This window comes from Xiphophorus maculatus, chromosome 24 (genome assembly GCF_002775205.1).
Source record: "Xiphophorus maculatus strain JP 163 A chromosome 24, X_maculatus-5.0-male, whole genome shotgun sequence".
Lineage (NCBI taxonomy): Eukaryota > Metazoa > Chordata > Actinopteri > Cyprinodontiformes > Poeciliidae > Xiphophorus > Xiphophorus maculatus.
Genome location: NC_036466.1, coordinates 12,723,407 through 12,736,262, shown reverse-complemented (window position 1 = coordinate 12,736,262; position 12,856 = coordinate 12,723,407). Strand labels below are relative to the sequence as shown.

Sequence of the window (12,856 nt, the reverse complement as noted above, 5' to 3'; positions counted from 1 at the left end):
AACCCTTTGAGCAACCTGTTCCCCTCCTCACCTGTGGGGGCGCTGCACTACGAACCACTGGAGGAAACAACACGAAAGAAGACAATGAATGCAACTTCCTTCATCATGAAATGTAAACACAAATAAAGTTGCATCGTTTATTTACGAGACATTTCTGCTGCTAGTTCATGACTCATTTGTTTTGCTTGTATTTACCCAGAATGCCATGCGAGGTAGTCCACTTCCTGTATTTGAAGCAGTCTGTGGTCCACTTGGCATTCACATCTACATTCAAACAGCACCAGAGTTCACTTCAACCGAACAGAGAGTGAGGTTTTCCGGCGGACCAAAGTTCATGTTTTCAGACCAGCATAGAGTCGAAAACTGCATTTTATTTATCATACATTCTCCAAATACACACATTTTCCATGAATGCAACAACAAAGCTGCCAGTAATCCAAGAGATGTGTGAACCCAGTCACAGCCTATCCTCTTTACTGGAATAAGTAGGAAGACTAGTGAGCTAAAATACAAACAAAGTAAGTGAGAAAGAAGAATGTTCATTTGCAACACAAGCAGATCTAGCTAATAAACATTTAGTAAATTACTTCCTGTCAGGAAAACAAAAACCAAACACCTACTCAGCACATTCCTGAGTCCATTTGCTGCTCAGCCAGTAAAAACCAGTCAACCTTCTGGGAAATTAACCAGAAGTTAAACTACTCACTAGCTCAGCATGAAGTCAGTCAGTAAAACAATAGTAGCAGTCAGTAATCTACAGATCTATAGATCCACCAGATCACACTCAAACCATGGTGTTGAACATGTTCCTGTGTGTTAAAAACTCAGACGACAGCAGACATGAAAGCCAATCCCAGCGCGAAACGCAGGAGGAGCTGATCTGTTTCTGGTTTCCATGGAGACTCTATCAGTTTGATCGGCTGTGTCTGATCATGTCGGAGCCGCAGACTCTCTCTGTTCGTCAGCGTCCCTCTCTAACACGCTTACAGCGGAGCAGGCCTCTCTGCTTTTCATTAATGTGGACCGATCATTATCAGTGATCACTGTCCAACTCACTCACAGCCGTCGCCATGGAAACATCAGGCTTTGGGACGGTTAGCTAACAGCAGCCCAAGCTACACATGGAGGCAATGATCACTTCAGAGATCTAGCTAATAAAAAAGCATATTGTTCGGTATTAGAGGAGTAATGTAGGTGATGCTAGCAGATGCAGCTCCAGCGCCGTGGACCGGGTTCTGTTGGATAACGAGGAATCGGTTCCTCTCCGTCTATCAGGATGAACATGCAGCGGCATGACTCTGTGTGATCAACCGTTTCTGAAATGTTAGTTTCATGCCAAATGTAACAAAACTCGGTCCATAGATGGTTTCTCAGAAGTCTCGGGGACAATCAAGATGTTTTTGGGTAAATGTGGGACGGACCTGTGTGTTCTTCTGGGTCAGAAATGGTTCTGCTGTTGGAACTCTTCTAGGGAAGCCATTTTTGCCCAGTCTCTCTTTTTAGCTGTTGAATCATGACCTCTGACCTTAACCAAGGCCTCCAGAGCTTAGAATATGCCTGATCCATCCATTGGTGTTGATTCCTGATATACTGTAATGTAATCTCTGCACTATGTCTCCTACAGCCCCAATTATGTAAAATTAAATTGTCTAATATAAAATGGAAATTTGTTCCGTCCTCTTTTACGTCTTGACAGAAACCAAATGTTTATAGATTTATATTTATAAAGAATATCAAAACATCCGCCACGTTTCCAGCTTTAATGTAAGCCACATTTTATAGAAATTAGATAATAGATGATGGCACTATGTGACAGTATGGTTCTGATTACATGACTGGATGCACTTTGTTTCTTATCTGTTCTCTTGCAGCCTACTTCATGCTGTCAGACAGGTCCTACTGTGTTAACTGCTTGATTCTACAAGTCTGGTAAAAATCTGGCTTTTTACTCTTCAGAAGTGATTTTAAAACCACAAGCAAATACAGAATAAACCAAGAGATGTGGCTTTTTTCCTCCAGTAAAGTGGTTTGAGATGAGGTTTGCTGTGATTGAGGTTTTATTTAACCAAACTGATGTGAGTGAGATTAAAGTGACAGTAACGGAGGAGGGAAGCTGCCTCCAGGTGTTGGCTCACAGCAGAAATCAACCCTGGATGGATTCCTGACGGCCTGACTCTCGGCTCCCAGCTGCTGCTTTGCATGTGGGATATGTTCAGGTGGAAGCGACATTTCCCGGTACCGCCGGGCCGTTGTGCGCTGCTCTGCTCAGCGCGCTGCGGTGTCGCTCTCAAATCTATTGAATCAGAGGAAATCCCAGCCGACCTCAGAAGCTTCCTCCCTAAGCTCAGCGGTGGGCGTAGAAAACCAAGCGGAGCTTCCGCAAACTGACATCACCAACGGCGTGATTGAGCCGTAGCCGCAGGTTACACACCCATCTTTAAGGTGAGGCCACGTCTGAACAGCGAGTCATAACAATGAAGAACCTGTGATTAATTTAGCTTCCACCAGTGTGAAGATGGTTTGAGACAAACGGTTCATCATCGTCGGTTCACCACCAGCAGCAGCCTGCAGCTTTAAAATCCTGAAACGAGCCTGTTGCTTCTCACCAGCTGTGGGCGCCACGAGGCGGAAGTGGTGGCGCCGAAGCTGCCACTGTGGTGAAACACTCTCCATGAAGGCAGCCGATGGTTCATCATTTCCACTAACGCTGCCTGCTTCCTACCAGAGAGGGACGGCGGACGACAGTTCACAGCTTCAAGGAAGTTAAGCCTCCTGAACGGGGAAATGTGAGAGTTCTATGCAAATGGCCGCCTGTCATTAAAATACCCAGATGATTCATCAGAAACTCAGTTACTGATAAACACGACAAAAAACGTCTGCAGCAGGTTTGCTGCTTCTGTAAGATTCGTACAAACGTTTTATCACCATCCTGCAGCAAGAACAAGGGCTAAAGGTTGTGGTTCTTATTACATTTATAAAATATCTATTGTTAAAAATCATATAAAAATATAGAAAGAAAATTTTCAAATTATAAAGATGTATATTATTACAATTATATGAAAATATTCTTACAATGAAAATATATTTATTTAAAAACTAATATTAGTTTTTAAATAAAATGTAAGAAATTACTTTAAAATGTTATTCCATTAAAAGATATATTATAAAAATGCTTAATAAATACAATTAAATTGTAAAAATACATCAAATTAAAACTATATTTAAATATTTTAATTTCAAAACATTAAAATATATACAGTTAATAATAAATATTTAAGTATGTTGCTCATGCAACATGAGCAACATTATAATATTTTAATATATTTTTAAATTATTACTAAAATATCATTAATAATTAAAGTGATAATGTGCATATGTCAATTTCCAGATGGTTTCTCATTTATTGTATAATTTATATGCAAAAACTGCAGAAAAATCATTCAATATTTTCTGCTCCTAAACTAAATTTAGCCTGATTTAAATGATACTGTATCAGGTTTGGTTTATTATGTTACCAATTGATCTTTCCTTCCTTATTTGTATAATATTTGTTTACAGAGATACAAAAAGCAGATCCAAGTTTGGTTGAATCATATGGATCCAATATTTCAGTTTCTCCATATGAACAACAGGTTGGAGCACCACAGGGTTCACTGCTTGGACTAGTTCTGTTTTCTGGTGAAATTATTAGACAAACTCAGAGCGGAGCAGGAGATGAAGCAGCTCCCCTCATGTTGCTACAGAAACAGGAAGGGTGGGGACAGTCTGCACACGTGCATGTCTGCAGTCCTGATACGACGACGAGCACCAAGAGCCAGCCGAGGATTAAACAGCGAGGACGAACGGGAGTCTTACCTGCAGGGTGAGGAGGAGGAAGAGGATCATCAGCCATGAAAGAGAACGAAAACAAAAAGCATCATTAGAGACGAGCGCGGCTCACATTTCACACAACAGAAATCAGGTTGTTCAAGTTGTCAGAGAGCGAGTTTACATGAACGACAGTAACCTGCTAGAGTCAGGAAGCTGCGTTGCGCCTCAACGCCGTCCTGGCCTCATTTCTGCTTTCTCCTCGCCGGTTAGGAGGACTACGACTCTTTGACTTATGAAACACAAGCACACCTGCACGAGCATTTACACACAAAAGCCACTGAAACACGGATGGTGGGCAGGCGGAGCTCAGCTACTGACTTCAAGACCAGGAAAGCACCAAAATATTCACTCTTAACAGAAATGTGATGGATTTCCTCATAAAAACCTTTCAATTGTTCCCTAATGATAGACACAACCAGACCCAAAACAATCACTTTCATTTCCTAGTGTCTAATCTTTGCATATTATTGTGATCAGCGCAGCAGGAAGCATCTCCTTCTCCTAAATGGACTTGATTTGCTTTAAAATGAAAAGTTAGTCGACATAAACTGGTCTAAAAGAGCAACCGGAGCGCCGGCATGTTGCCATGGTAGTGAGCGTGACCACAGGCCTTTCAGATTGGGCCTGGGAACGCTGGTTTTCCATCAGCAGGTCGGAGCGGTGACGGCAGACGGCCGCAGTGGAAAGAAAGTTTTATCAGATTTAAGGACCACAGAACATAATATGATCTAAATATTAAGGAATAAATGTTTCCCAGAAGCAGAGTCAGGATATTGCATGAAAAAAATAGCATTTTGACACTTTATATGGTTCTTAGTCTGTTTAAAAGCATCATTCCTGTGTTTGGATTAACAGCCGCGATTAAATTAGAGCTAAATCCAGCTTTAAAACCAAAACCAGGCTTAAAGGATCCTGCTTTACTCCATCCGTCTAAATGTCCCACCTTCCGCTCCAACAAGTGTTATTTGCAGATCCCAATTTGTTGGCCCTAAAAATAAACATTGTGAGACTAAAAATATTCTGCAGGACTGCGGCACACATGGCTGCTGATTGCTGCAGCTGCTGCTCCATGCAGCCTCAATAGGAAACACATGAGTGTGTGAGCAGCCGCAGGGGGACGGCGAACCGCTGCAGCTACGTTTGCATCCTCAGCTCTGCAGCCTGCACGGCGGAAGGCGGACATTAAAGGGTTAAAACGCAGCGGTTACCCAAGCGCAGGCTTTGTTTTGGTGTTTGGACCCTGCGGCGAGGACGGCCGGTTTGCCGACATGTCTGAACCAGATGGAAGGAGGCGCCGGCTCCTCTTTCATCTGCAGGAGCGCGGTATGTAAACAAGGAGGCTCTGGGGCCGCAGAGCGCAGAGACGCAGGTTTCTGGTTCAGTCGGTCAAAACTTCAGCTCCTCCACAGACTCACTGCCACACACACGTCAAAACAAAACCTGTACCACACTGGGCCGGTAAAGACTCAGAACAAGAGTGTGTTCTGAAAGAACAAAACTCCCAGAGCAGTAATTAAAACAAAACTGGAAAAAAATATTCACATTTTGCATTTAAGATGCAAAAAAATAAATAAGTGTATCTAGAAATATGTTCTACACATAGCTCATCAAGTTTTAGCTTCTCCAGGTTTTAGCTCCACCTTATTAATAAATTAATCCTACAAATAATCAGAATTATTTCTATAATTCTACACTGTATTGATATTTAGTCCAATAAATATCAAAACCTCAAGCTTCAGAAAGGCCAGATCAATTTTTTTTATTTTAGACCTTTTTAGCTGCAGATGCATCCTTTGCTACTAATGATCAAATATTCACTAAAGGAATGTAAAAAAATTATTTTTCTATTTATTTATTTGCTTATTTGAAATATTTTATGTATTTTTAAACACAATAAAATACTCTTATGTGGTAAAATGAAAAATCTGAATAATTGTTAAACAATCAGTAGTTGCAGTTCTTACTGACATCCTGTTGAAAGCCTCTGAGGTTAAATGAAGCTAAAACTCAACGTGAGTCTCAGAGGTTTTCCTGTTTAGGAATTTTGAGTAAATCTGAGTCCAAACCGGCAGAATGATCTCCTGCTCAGGATCACAGCGTTAGCCTGATGCTAACGTAGCAGCATGATGAGCCTCAGACTGAGCGATGCTTCAGCAGGAAGCTCCAAGGCTGTTTATCGCCCTGAAGACTCTGGTGTGAATCAGCGGCTGGAGATAAGCTGAGTGTGTGAAAGCGCCGTGTGTTTTCTGGCAGCTCCTCGTGTCTTTAACGATCCACACACACTCGCCCGGCTGCCTATATAAACTCTCATTCATGAGGAGAGAGGCGTGGCAGTCGCGCTGCCAGTAATTTTCCACCATAAAAATCCGACCAAACTGGATTCCCTGTCATTAGAACGGCAGCGCTGCGTTCACAGAACCTCAGTGGCTGCTGGGAGATCCCAGTCAGTCCGTCACAGCAGCGCAGGGTTCGCCGCTGTGCATGCTGGGAGTGGGAATCAGCAGCAGGTGCATAGTCGACCTGCGCAGGCGACAGGAGAAAACATGCACTGAAACACAGCAGCAGCTTATTTCAGTCTGTGCTTCTATTTTTCATAAATATGAAAACTGTGACTGAAGTTCTTCCCTCAGGTTTCCTCATATCAGCCAGTTTGGCTGAGAAAAAGACCTAATCTAATCTGCTGTCCATTACTAGAAAATGTCTCAGAGTTACCTCTGGATGGACTCGGTTATATAAAACACATCCGTCTCCAGATTATCTAATGAAAGGAAACGCTCTCTTTGACACATCTGGGTGGACAGAAGGGGAAGTGGAGTCAGGAAGCAGCTTGGTCTTCTGCATCCTGACTGGACAACAACTTTTCATCTCAAAACCGTTTCGCAGATAGTGAAAGATTCAAGCCAGTTTGGAGGAACCAGTGTGAGGAGTCACCAGCACGGTAGTGGCAGCAGCATGCTGTGGACATTCACCTCAAATCAGCAGCTGGACGGTTGAAATGTGAAAACTGTGGAGCGCTCAGGACAAAGATCCCTAACACACATCCTGACTGGATCTGAAACCACTAAAGCTTCTAGAACGGCCTAGTTAAAGTATAGAATCTGTGGACTAACGGCTCGGTCTGAGCCACGCTGCAGCGCGGCTGAAAGCCAGCAGAGAGCATCCACATTTTCTGCCAAAAACACTAAATTGTTTAATATTTTGCTGTTTATGCTGGAATGTAAATAAAAACATTTCCGAAGGTGTAAATGTGTCGAAGGGAAAAACATCAAGTCCTGGGATGTCTTTGAAGTGTGAGGGATGTTTATGATTCTAATAAAAATAAATTAAAATGTGGATTTTATTGAATTGGAGTGCTTTAAACACAACAGAGAGAACACGTTTAGTGTCAGTCAGAGGGAGAACTGCAGCGATGAAAGATCAGGTTTTAATCTGTGGATCTGAACTTAGCACCAGTTCTTGTTGAGGGTTAACTTGCACAACGCTGGCAGCCGATAAGAGGAGAGAAACACTGAGGAGGACGAAGGACAGCCAGCTGCTGATAAAGGCTTCGGTTTGGTTCTGGTTCAGTCCAAACCCGGGTTTGGCTCCAGCTGACACCACCAACCTCGCCCCAGGCGCTTCCTCTCTCCCTCACTTCCTCTAGCAAACACGACTTCCTGAGACGAGTCGACATGATTTACAGGTTTCCCTGTGAGGAGGCGAGCCGCCGCCGGCACCGCTGGCGCTCCGGATCCGTTCCGGTCCACACGCACCGCGCTGCGAGGAAATCTGTGTCTGCTGCCGCTCTCCACAAGCGCATGGCTTCCGCTTAACCAAGCTCTGGGTGAAAGTTGCTCTGCGGTTTTGACTTTCAGTGAAAACAGAAAAACTGTTGGTTTCAAACACCTCAGAACTGAATCGAACAACAAATCTGATCCTGAGCGTCAGCTTGGAGCGTCCAGGGGATTCAGAACGCTTCTCCATGAAGTTGGTGAGAACAGTGCAGCAAAATGAAAATGCAAAGCATTTATTTGCATGGGGTGAGATCAAAAGGCAGATAAGGCCGGCCGCAGCCTTGCGTCTGTGTCTCATGGTAATTAGCTACTTAAAGCTCAGCTGTTGGACGCAGAGACAGAGTGGAGACAGAGCTGCTGGTTGTCTGGCAGCGAGACGCGAAGGCAGCTCGTAAAACGAGAGGTGGAGTCACAGTGACTATCAATCTGTGTTTGCTCTGAATTAAACCGTTTGTTCAGGGAAACTTTCACCTGAACAGAAGTAGAAATGTGCGAGGCGTTGGGAGCTGAATGTTCAGCTTTTTGGCCACGTCATGTCACTTCCTGCGCAGCTCCAGGAACTGCTGGAGCGACGACACGATGAGCAGGTTGTGAAATTTCTCAGGAAGCAGAGAGTATCACCGCGCTCATTCCAGTCAGAGTTAGTGCTTGAGACATTCTGAGACAGACCTGTGGGCTTTTACTGCAGTCAGGGGATTACTTTCAAATATTGTCAGAAAAAAACCCAATTCTACTTCAACTCAAAGGAAACTTTTGATTTTTTGTTTTTTTTTAAATAGTAAAGGCATCTGATAAATTAAGCAGCAATGCCCTAAAATCAAAAACGGGTTTTTATCATCTGTGTTGACAGTCATAGAAAACTCCAGATCTATTTTCAGCAATTCCTGCAATATGTGACATGTTCCTAATGTCTGTCTGACCCTTGAAACAAAGCAATTCTTTTCCATGTTGTGCATCAGTGTACTTTTACAAACTCATGTAATTTAAGAATAGATTGCTGCAAAGATCACGACTCCATGCAATCAACCATCCACTGCTGCAACATGCAGTGCTCAGGAGGAGAGATTGCTGCAACACGTCTATGGAATCAACTGTCCAGTTTCACCACATGCTCAGTCAGACAGAGGGATTGCTGCAACTTCATGCACTGTTGCACCATGGTCGTTGAGGAGAGATTGCTGTGAAGTGAACAGGTCGATGGAATCAACATGTTATGTTGATCACGGGGATTGCTGCAAACGTTTTGATGCAATCTCAAGGGCTTATTTAGGAAATCATTTGTTAACTGGATGTGACGACTATAATCCAACTGATGGAGGTCAATTAGATTCTGATAAATGAGAGAAATGACCCAGATCAAACCAACATGGCTGACAGTGACCGTCTGCTGCTAGCTGCTGATTGGAGTCAAATAACCACACTTCCTCTTTAAGATGACTTTAAGGTGTTGCTTGTGAAAGAAAGTTGATCAGGCCTTTACGAGAGACAACTAAAACCAGGAGTTGAATAAAACATTTTCCTTTTTTCTACCGAACTCTCAGCGTGAAGTTGTTTGCACCAGTTTTACCGGTGTAAAGGTTAATCAGGAGGACGCTTATCTCAACAGTCAACTTCCTGTGAGTCAGACGATCCCTTTATAAACAAGTACAGTTGTGTTTTCTGACACCACAAGCTGCTTTCTTTAACAGGCTGCAGATCTGGAGCTAAAAACAAACCCTTATCTCACTTCTTTCTGAAGGTTTTGACTGAGTCATGCATTGAGCTCCTCTGGTTGCTTCTCAATGGCTAATAAAAAAACTGTTGTATAAAATGATCTGGAGATTAAAGAGCCAATTAGCAGATTTTAAATCAGTGCTGGCTGCGGCTGCAGGCCTGCGTGTTTCTGCTGCTCTTCCTCACATGCCTCTGCAGGTTTCTACACGACGCCCGGCTGCCATGTTTTGGCTGCGCTCCTCCGAGCCAAGGGTCTGCAGGTCCGATGCTATCGCTATCACCTCCATCACTCACATTACCACAGGAATAAAGCGCCTCCACCTCTCCTCCCATCCCTTGTTTTATTCTGTTGACAGAACCGGTTTGTTGCAGTCGTTTAAAGGTCTTCTTATTGGACTTTGTCTCCTCTGCCAATACAAATATTGGTGTTCAGACTCCAGCAAAAACCAGTTCTGTCTTTTTATTTTCTTAATCCTCTTCCTCTTCCTCTGCCCTGAACAACAGACCACACTGGATGAAGTTCCTTCAGCAGCAAACAAATGAACGACAAAGAAACTGAGGCAACAAATTGATAGAGAGAATAGAAATTTCTAAGAACAGCTTTTGTTGATATTTTGGTGAGTCTGTAAAAGTCTGCAGTCATTCCTCATTTATTTCAATTTGATTTTTTAAGAGTATGATAGCATTTTTTAAAGGGTCGGCTTTAAAACAAGGAGGCAGATCAAATCAGACCTCAAATCTGAAAGTTGTGATCTGGCGAAAAACTAAATGATCCATCCAACATTCTGGAAAATTAAGATATATAAGATATATATATATATATATATATTACGGAAAAGCAAGGCTGGGGTTTGAAAATCAGTAATACGTCATCAACTGGTCTCATACTCAATAATCAATGCAGAAATGAGTAAAAAGTTGGACTATTATTTATTTTTAATAATGAAAATCAGATCCAGAGAGTAGCTTATTTAACTTTTGATATTTTGGCCCAAAGATGCTGCAGCGGCTAAATCTATAAATACAGGTAACGTTAGTTTATAAACGCTGTCCGGTTGGCTAGTATCACCAACTTAACACCTGCTGGCAGCATTTGGAAATGCGTTTTGGTTTCAAAGCGTGTTCAGGAACCTGGAAGGAAGGATGTTTGGTTTGCTGTAGAAACGCAGATCACAATGGAGAAGATCAAACATGAAGAAACGAACCTCTGAACGATTCCTGAATCAACTCAGACAAGTTCACTGACAGCTACTTCACGTATTTGCATTTCAGTTTGTCGAAGATGAGTTAATTTGTTTACTGGCTAATAAAGTGTGTTGCCTTTTACGCCCCCGTCCTACTTCCTGTTTTAATTGTGAACAAACCCGCCTCGATTCTTCCTGCCTACCCTTGTGAGCTGTAAAAATCCACCAGAATCCAGACTGTATCCCCTCACAGCGTGCGGCTGCTTTAATTCCTGTATGAGAAAGAAGCCGACATGTGACGGCCGTGGCAGCCGTCCAGTAACTCAGCAGTTTACCAGCAGGGAAGCCACTCAGCTGACCTCTGATCTGGAAAAAGTCCCTAATATTCCTGGACTTCTATAACCAGCATGAATCCTGAGACCAGAATCTCTTCAGTGTGGCTCATAAGGCTCATCCAGGACGTAGACGGGTCCCGACCGAATGTTGCTAACGCAGGCAGAGAACCGAAGCAGCTGCTGCGCTGAAAATGGTTGGTGTTTATGTAACGCCTGCTCCAAACCGGGCTGTTTGCATCTGTTGACACCTCATGATAGCCTGTCAGTCAAAGAGCAGGGAAAAGCAGAAGTTGAAGCACAGCGGGGACACTGTGTTCACACACACACACACACACACACACACACACCACTCCTTTGGGTTTGTCTTTAAATGATCAACACAGTGAGCCGTTTTCTAAAAGCAGTTTGAGAAAGTTGAATGTTTTTATCAGTGAGAAGGAAATCATGACAACAAAGAACCAACCTCCATCTGGAAACCTCGTGAGCGACAGCGAGGAAGGGTGTGTGTGCATTCAGAGGGAGAAAATCAACGCACAACAAAGAGAAAAAGTGTGTGTACACAGAACTGAGAGTGTGGGTTTCCTAATGCGCAGGGAAGGAGGGAAGTTCAGCTGAGCTATTAAAAGACCACAAATTACAACTCAAGGCAGCTAGAAACATCCTCAGCGCCGCAATCAACACTTCAGAGGCGATCCGATCCGACCCGAACCGACCCGATCCGATCCGACCCGAACCGACCCGATCCGATCCGACCCGATCCTCTCCACGCACTCCTGTCATCCTGCTCATGGTGAAGGTGTTTGCTTCATCCAGAATCGATCCGCGTTGTTCTGCTACAGCCATCTGATCGGTTTAACCCTGTCCTGCTGAAGATTTGTTTTTACATCTTCCGGTTTATATTATCCATATTTCTGGTGTTCTGGTCGGGATGTGGACAGTTTTCCACTCTGGGTTTTGTTTTTTGTTTTCCTCTCTCAGCCACTCAGTGAAGTCCAGTTTTTTTTTAAGAATTCAATGACCGGTTTTATCTTTTTAATTAAAACTGATTTACGTCTGAAGACATTAATTGTTTTTATCTCTGTAATAACATCATAAATAAACAATATTTTGAAAAAAAGCAAAGCAGTCCTCCAACGTTGCTGCATTAAGTGACGAGGATTTATTTCTTTACTTTTCACAAAGGTTTTCATCACTGGCTGGATTTAGCAAAGTGTAATCCATGACAACAGAAACGGTGCTAATAGAAGAACATTTCTGTTGACTTCTTTGTCTTTAAGCTTCTTTGCATATTTTTAAATATTTCACATTCATTTGTAAATCCTCCTGTTTTCCTGCTCGTCTCTTTTCTTTGCTTTATGCATCATTTGAGACGTTTAGGCATCTTTCTCCGTTCCTTATGTTCTTCCTGAAGATTTCTAAACTAAGTTTCTTTGATTAGTCATGAGCTAAATTTCCTTTTTGTCGCTTTGTTAGATTTTCAGAAATTTTGTATGTATTTTTGTTTTTTTTAGTATTTTTTAGTTGTTTCCGGTTTTAAATAACCATATTTTACATAATTGCTGTTCTCTGTCTTTCTGGTTTGTCATCGATGTCTTTCTAACTTCATCTCTTTCTCCTTTGTTTTGTTGGTATGTGGGTCGTATCTGACTTTTCTCTGGTTGTGCTGTAAAATGTTTCCATCCTTTAGCGGTTTATGCACATTTCTGGAACGGGTTTGGTGAGTGTGTTGGAATATTTTCGTCTCTTTCTGGTTGTTTTTAAGGATATTTTATGTCTTTCTGGCACGTTTCAATCTGTTTTTCGTTCTTTTCTGCAAACTTTTGAAACATTTTTGGTTCATTTCTGATTGTTCATCTAATGGGGAACATCCTTTAGTGATTTTTGACTTTTTCTCGGTATTTGCTGCTGTGTTGTGACTCTTTGTGTACTCTTTGAGTACAAGGGTCAGTTACAGTTGGACCCCTAGGGGCCCCTGGTGTTG

The 12,856-nt window shown here is 42.6% G+C and overlaps 1 protein-coding gene across 2 annotated transcripts in view; it reads right to left on the bottom strand.

The window, feature by feature from the left end:
* The window catches only part of LOC102226260 (aryl hydrocarbon receptor-like), a 46,577-nt gene that overhangs the window by 17,172 nt on the left and 16,549 nt on the right, over positions 1-12,856 (bottom strand). The window contains exon 1 of one of the 2 annotated variants that reach the window (XM_023329145.1): positions 4,007-5,272. The exons of the other annotated variant lie outside the window; for it this stretch is intronic. The gene's annotated coding sequence lies outside the window, so the exon portion shown is untranslated. Of the gene's footprint in view, positions 1-4,006; positions 5,273-12,856 lie in introns of those variants that run through there. 2 annotated transcript variants of the gene reach the window in all.